Source organism: Palaemon carinicauda, chromosome 14 (genome assembly GCF_036898095.1).
Source record: "Palaemon carinicauda isolate YSFRI2023 chromosome 14, ASM3689809v2, whole genome shotgun sequence".
NCBI lineage: Eukaryota > Metazoa > Arthropoda > Malacostraca > Decapoda > Palaemonidae > Palaemon > Palaemon carinicauda.
Window position 1 is genome coordinate 85,443,619 of NC_090738.1, and position 8,063 is coordinate 85,451,681.

Below are 8,063 nucleotides of genomic sequence, written 5' to 3' on the forward strand. Positions count from 1 at the left end.
TTAGCTTATTTTTTTCTCATTTTTATAATTTTATATCTTTTTTTTAATTTTTTTTTCTTTTCTTATTTTTAATTTTCATCACTTTCATTCGATTCGGTCTTCCTTTTCTTTGCTTCAGTTTCCTTCTTTTCATCATGATCAATAGACCCTTTTAGAGATTTTTTAAAGAAACTATCGAGTGAAAGTTGCTTGGTACGGCTTTTGAGGATTTTTCTGAAATGAATAAAGCAAACATCATCAAACTGCGCAACAACACGGCAAACCTGAAGTTTTTGTGGGTGATGCTTGTCGATGAAATCAACCACGTGTTGATGATATGCCAACATCTGTTTTATTTCCGCCGTACCTAAGATTTGGTCTACCTCCTCGGTCTCCTCTGACTCACTCAACTGCACTTGGAACTCATCATGCTGCATGGCTTGCAGCTTCTTGAGTTCCTCGGTGGTGAGCTCTTCATGATGCTCATCGACGAGTTCGGTGATGTCATCTTCATCTACCTCCAGACCCATGGACTTGCCAAGGGATACAATCTCTTCAACGTCTTCCTCGGCGGCAAGCACAGGTTCATTCTCGGGGCCAAAACCTTCGAAATCTTTGGGAGCAACAGCATCAGGCCAAAGCTTCTTCCAAGATGAATTCAGGGTCCGACGAGTTACTCCCTCCCAAGCCTGATCTATGATCGTTAAGCAGTGCACGATATTAAAGTGGCTCCTCCAAAATTCAGGCCGAGTTAAGTTGGTGCTTTGCGTGACATTAAAGCACTACTTAAATAAGTGCTTGGTGTACAGCTTCTTGCTGGTCCATGGGCTGGAGGATAGGGGTGGTATTCGATGGAAGATACAACACTCTGATGAATTTGTATTCGTCGATGATATCATCTTCGAGTCCGGGGGGGGGGGGGGGTGAGCCTGTGCATTGTCCAAACAAAGCAAGAACTTCAAAGGCAAATTCCTCTCATGAAGGTACTTCTTGACCGCTGGGCCGAAAACTACATTTACCCATTCCATAAAGATATGCCGAGTAACCTAAACATTAGAATTAGAACGCCATAGAACATGTAACAGGTCTTTATTAATTCTATGTGCTTTAAATGCCCTAGGGTTTTTGGAATGGTAAACTAATAAAGGCTTAATTTTGCAGTCCCCGCTGGAGTTGGCACAAAGCGTAAGAAGAGTCAACCGATCCTTCATTGGCTTATGTCCAGGCATTTTCTTCTCTTCGGCAGTAATGTACGTTCGACTAGGCATCTTTTTCCAAAACAGACCAGTTTTATCACAGTTGAACACCTGCTGCTCTACGTAGCCTCCCTCCGCCACAATGCTTTCGAACTTTTTAACAAAGTCTTTAGCAGCCTTGGTGTCCGAACTCGAAGCTTCTCCAGGCCGAACAACTGAATGAATCCCGGTCCGCTTCCTAAATTTCTCTAACCAACCTCGAGACGCCTTGAATTCCTCCGTCGTAGGATCGGCTGAACTCTCCCCCGCGTCACCCCCAGAGCCCGCTGCCTTCAAGTCACTGTATATAGCGCTGGCCTTCTCACAAATGATCGTTTCAGTGATCGTATCGCCAACAATCTCCTTGTCCTTGATCCATATTAACAAAAGGCGTTCCATCTCTTCAAGGTTAGGGCTACGACGTTTGGAAATAATCATGATCCCCTTCGAAGGTTTCACTGCTTTAATGGCTGCCTTCTGTTTTATAATTGTCGAGATCGTAGATATATTCCGGCCATATTGTTTAACCAGATCGCTAGCATGTACACCTCGCTCATGCTTTTCTATTATTTCTTGCTTTAGTTCTAATGAAAGCATCGACTTCTTCCTTTTCTCACCACTACTACTACTTCCTGAACCGAAACTAAGCTTTTTAGGACCCATGATTACGAACCACAGAAAACAACACGTGAAAAAGGAAGATAAAAAACACTGTTAATAACTGAGCGAATAGAGAACAACCACACGATGCGCACGAGATGAGAGGACTGATCAAGGTGACGCTCGATTGGCGTCCCTCGTATGTACTGCCGTCTAGCAGCGTCAACAACAAACCACGCGTACGCGTATTGTTTACTTCGTATGTTGGAGCATCACTTCGGGTGTCGAGACAGAAATTTGGTCGAATTTTACTTCGGATGTTGGAGAATTCGTATGTTAGGACATTCGTATGTAGAGGTTCCACTGTATATATATATATATATATATATATATATATATATATATATATGATAAATTTTGCACATTTTTACGTGTTTTTCATATTCAAATAAGCCATATATATTTTGATATATTAATGTCTGGAGTCTCTTAACGACCTCGGGATCAGAGCCCCAGGCGAAATCTCACAAAGACAAGAGCTTGGCTCCGGCCGGGAATCGAACCCTGGTCGGCAAGCTTATATAGACAGTGACTAACCCATTCGGCCACGAAGGAAGATAAAAGTCAATGACAATTCTACTGTACTTATACCTGTCGAATTCAGGTATTTTGTACTTAGAATTGAAATCAACCCATCTTCACCATCGTAGCTAATTGGTAGTTTGTTACTTGGCATTCAATTAATGATAAATTTTGCAAATTTTTACGTGTTTTTCATATTCAAATAAGCCATATATATTTTGATATATTAATGTCTGGATTCTCTTAACGACCTCGGGATCAGAGCCCCAGGCGAAATCTCACAAAGACAAGAGCTTGGCTCCGGCCGGGAATCGAACCCTGGTCGGCAAGCTTATATAGACAGTGACTAACCCATTCGGCCACGAAGGAAGATAAAAGTCAATGACAGTTCTACTGTACTTATACCTGTCGAATTCAGGTATTTTGTACTTAGAATTGAAATCAACCCATCTTCACCATCGTAGCTAATTGGTAGTTTGTTACTTGGCATTCAATTAATGATAAATTTTGCAAATTTTTACGTGTTTTTCATATTCAAATAAGCCATATATATTTTGATATATAAATGTCTGGATTCTCTTAACGACCTCGGGATCAGAGCCCCAGGCGAAATCTCACAAAGACAAGAGCTTGGCTCCGGCCGGGAATCGAACCCTGGTCGGCAAGCTTATATAGACAGTGACTAACCCATTCGGCCACGAAGGAAGATAAAAGTCAATGACAATTCTACTGTACTTATACCTGTCGAATTCAGGTATTTTGTACTTAGAATTGAAATCAACCCATCTTCACCATCGTAGCTAATTGGTAGTTTGTTACTTGGCATTCAATTAATGATAAATTTTGCACATTTTTACGTGTTTTTCATATTCAAATAAGCCATATATATTTTGATATATTAATGTCTGGATTCTCTTAACGACCTCGGGATCAGAGCCCCAGGCGAAATCTCACAAAGACAAGAGCTTGGCTCCGGCCGGGAATCGAACCCTGGTCGGCAAGCTTATATAGACAGTGACTAACCCATTCGGCCACGAAGGAAGATAAAAGTCAATGACAATTCTACTGTACTTATACCTGTCGAATTCAGGTATTTTGTACTTAGAATTGAAATCAACCCATCTTCACCATCGTAGCTAATTGGTAGTTTGTTACTTGGCATTCAATTAATGATAAATTTTGCACATTTTTACGTGTTTTTCATATTCAAATAAGCCATATATATTTTGATATATTAATGTCTGGATTCTCTTAACGACCTCGGGATCAGAGCCCCAGGCGAAATCTCACAAAGACAAGAGCTTTTATCTTCCTTCGTGGCCGAATGGGTTAGTCACTGTCTATATAAGCTTGCCGACCAGGGTTCGATGCCCGGCCGGAGCCAAGCTCTTGTCTTTGTGAGATTTCGCCTGGGGCTCTGATCCCGAGGTCGTTAAGAGAATCCAGACATTAATATATCAAAATATAAATGGCTTATTTGAATATGAAAAACACGTAAAAATGTGCAAAATTTATCATTAATTGAATGCCAAGTAACAAACTACCAATTAGCTACGATGGTGAAGATGGGTTGATTTCAATTCTAAGTACAAAATACCTGAATTCGACAGGTATAAGTACAGTAGAATTGTCATTGACTTTTATCTTCCTTCGTGGCCGAATGGGTTAGTCACTGTCTATATAAGCTTGCCGACCAGGGTTTGATTCCCGGCCGGAGCCAAGCTCTTGTCTTTGTGAGATTTCGCCTGGGGCTCTGATCCCGAGGTCGTTAAGAGAATCCAGACATTAATATATCAAAATATATATGGCTTATTTGAATATGAAAAACACGTAAAAATGTGCAAAATTTATCATTAATTGAATGCCAAGTAACAAACTACCAATTAGCTACGATGGTGAAGATGGGTTGATTTCAATTCTAAGTACAAAATACCTGAATTCGACAGGTATAAGTACAGTAGAATTGTCATTGACTTTTATCTTCCTTCGTGGCCGAATGGGTTAGTCACTGTCTATATAAGCTTGCCGACCAGGGTTCGATTCCCGGCCGGAGCCAAGCTCTTGTCTTTGTGAGATTTCGCCTGGGGCTCTGATCCCGAGGTCGTTAAGAGAATCCAGACATTAATATATCAAAATATATATGGCTTATTTGAATATATATATATATATATATATATATATATATATATATATATATATATATATATATATATATATATATATATATATATATATAAAGTAGGGCGAGGCAGTATTGGACACCTTTTCAGAAACCTTTGTACAAAATCGATATTAATAATCTATAACCAAAAGTCAAACATACTTCCAAAAGAGGGAGGTCTCATCTTTGAAAATAGTTTTTCTCATAATAATAAAAGAATTAAAAATTTGCTATATTTTAGCTATAAAAAAATATCTTAGAAGCGAGGCAATTTTGGACAGCGAGGTTATAATGGACACGTCTGTATCTCCGTTAAGCCACAACGCTCAATTTCCAAATTATGACAATTTGTGGTCACTATCAATATAAATGTACTAGAAAAAAATTATGGGCTTACATAAATTTTCGTGTCCGTAATCCAAGATTGTCTAAGTTTGCCTCACTAAGAAAAAAGTGAGAAATTTGCCTGTCAAATTTTGCCTGACCATGGCTTTGAAACCTGTCCACTTTTGCCTTACTATATGAATATATAAATTAAACTTTGTATTTGAGCACACGAATATACTATTATGTGTAAATCTACATTAATGTAATCATAAGCATACAAAATAAGACATTCGGGGTGCAGTATGGGGGGCCGGGTCTGCTTGAGAGTTACCTCTGCAAAAAGTTCTAGGGTTATGATATGATTTTCAAAAAGTTATTTAATACTGGGGACACCCTCAAAGGTGTTAACACTCAGGGGGTGGAACCCTAAAAATGATTGACCAAATCATGGTGACATCCTTGAGAGGGGTGTCACCCAAAATGCAACAAATATTAAAAAAAAACTTTCTTGTATATACTGTATATTGTTCTTTGAATTATTCACATATCCAAATGAAAATTTCAGGGATTAGGGGAAATATATTTTCTCTTTTCCTGCTAATTTCCACGTTGATAACTGCAATAGAAAATGTACAGCTGGCATGTTGCCTTTTTGATATGGTGTTAAATCCAGCAACATTAGAATAAACAGCATGACAGTGAGAGATATCAACGAGGGACAAAGCTGATCCCATAAACAATATTCGTCTTAGGTTGTACATATCTAGTTTATTTTCATTATTGTTACCTCATATTATGAACGAGCTATCAAGGAGACACTTTTACCTACAAAAGACAATCTTACAGAAAAAGCAATCAAGAATGATAAAAACAAAAAAATAAGAAAGTCGTTTACTCAAATAGTAACAAAAAGGGATGCAATCGAAGATTTAAGAAAAAGAAAAGATGAAATGAAGAAAAATAAAGAGAAAACAATAAAGAAAGGAATTAAGAGAGAAAAACATAACAACTAATGGAAATACTAAGCAACCAAATATCTCTCGATTTTTTAAGAAAAGTGTCTGCAAAAGCTAAAGTGAATATAAAGAAATATAAATTGACCATGGTAATTAATATGGATTATTCAAACTACTTGGATAGTCTCGATAGTTAATCAAAAGGAATTTAATTCATTTTGAAAGAGCGTTTCACCTCCATATAAAGAAACCTCAGTTGTAGGAAAATGGTATGTGGTAATATATAAAGATAAGGCGCATCCATTATTTTGCATTGGTAGAGCAACAAAAACGGTTTTAGAGGAAGGAGACAAAGTGACTTACCTTGAGTTAAATTGCCTGAAACCACATATCATTATCATCTCCTCCTACGCCTATTGACGCAAAGGCCGTCGGTTAGATTTCGCCATTCGTCTCTATCTTGATCTTTTAAATCACTACTTCTCCATTCAACATCTACTTTGCGGTTCATAGCCCTCAGCCAAGGAGGCCTGGGTCTTCCAACTCTTCAAGTGCCTTGTGAAGTCTGGTTGAAGGCTTAGTGAACTAATCTCTCTTGGAGAGAGCGAAGAGCATGCCTAAACCATCTCCATCTACCCCTCACCATGATCTCATCCACATATGGCACTTTGGTAATCTCTCTTATAGTGTCATTTCTAATCCTCTCCTGCCATTTCACTCCCAATATTCTTCTTATGGCTTCGTTTTCAAATCTACTAAATCAGTTGGATATTGTTTCATTGTTACACCACGACTCATCCACAGAGCAACACCGATCTTACTAAACTGATATATAGCCAAACTTTTATATGTAATTTCAAGGGATTTTGATTTCCAGATTTTACTTAACCTAGTCATTGTCTTTTTTTTTTATTTTTTTTTTTCAGTCTTTCATTGAACTCAAGTTCTTAATCCCTGTATTAGATATTACAGTTCCTGAATATTTAAATGGTTCCACCTCATTAATCCCTTCTCCTTCCAATGATATTTCATCTCCCATTGCATATTCCATTCTCCTCATTTCTGTCTTTCTTCTAATCATCTTAGCCCAACCTCATGTGATATTTCATAGATTCTAGTAAGCAAGCTTTGCAAGTCCTGGGGTGTTCTGCTAATAAGGACAGCATCATCAGCATACTCTAGGTTAGCTAGTTTCCTATTACCAATACAGTTCACTCCTCCTCCAACATCCCCAACTGTTCCATGCATTACACAATCCATGAGGAGGATAAACAACTTAGTATTTTCACGAAAACTAACGTAAGTGTGATGTCTCTGTAATTATTGCAGTCAGATCTTCCTCTTTCTGCCATTTTCACCAACACTCCTAGCTCCCACTCATCCAGCTTTGCCTCTTCACACCACATTCTACAAAAACAATATTGTAGGTAATCTGGGAGTCACTTCATTTTCGGCCAATATTATCTCGGCAGTTATTCCATCCTAAAAAGGGGTTTCCCATTTCTTTGATTTTTTTTTCTTTTTTTTTTAAAGATAGCTTCGACTTCAAACAGTTTCAGATATACCAATCAAATTATTCCCTTTATATCTCCTATTCATGACCTCACTAAATTGTTCCATCCAACGTTGCCTTTCTTCATCTTCTGTTGTTATAACTGATCCATCTCTCTTTTTGATGGGTATATGCTTCTCCTTTGGTACCGTAGAGATTTCTATAATAATTCTATGAACAATTCTTACACGATAGCGACTCCCTGAATTCATAGCTTTGTCAGATTCATCTGCTTTCCTGTCTAAATATTTTCTCTAGTCATTTTTGGCTTTTCTTTTGACCTCACTATCAATACTGGAATACTTAGCATGCTCAACCTCGCAATTTTCATTACTTCCTCAAAAACTTTCTACAATCAACTTCTGTCTTTGTCTCCTTTTTATAGTATCCTAAGTATCAATCGTTAATTGTCTGCTATTTGTCTCTTAAAGTCTCTAAGACTGCAAATCAATTCCTACATTCAATTGCAAAGATTTCTCTGCTCATCCTCTAGAAGTTTAGTTGTATCAAACCTAGGTATTTTATCTACATTTCTGTTGGGTGCTTTCAGTTTTAATTTCAGTGTGGCAATGAGGAGCTGGTGGTCACTACCAATATCTGCACCTCTATAGCTTCTTAAACTTCTCAGACTCCTCCTTCTATCTTTATCAATGGCTATGTGATGTATTTAA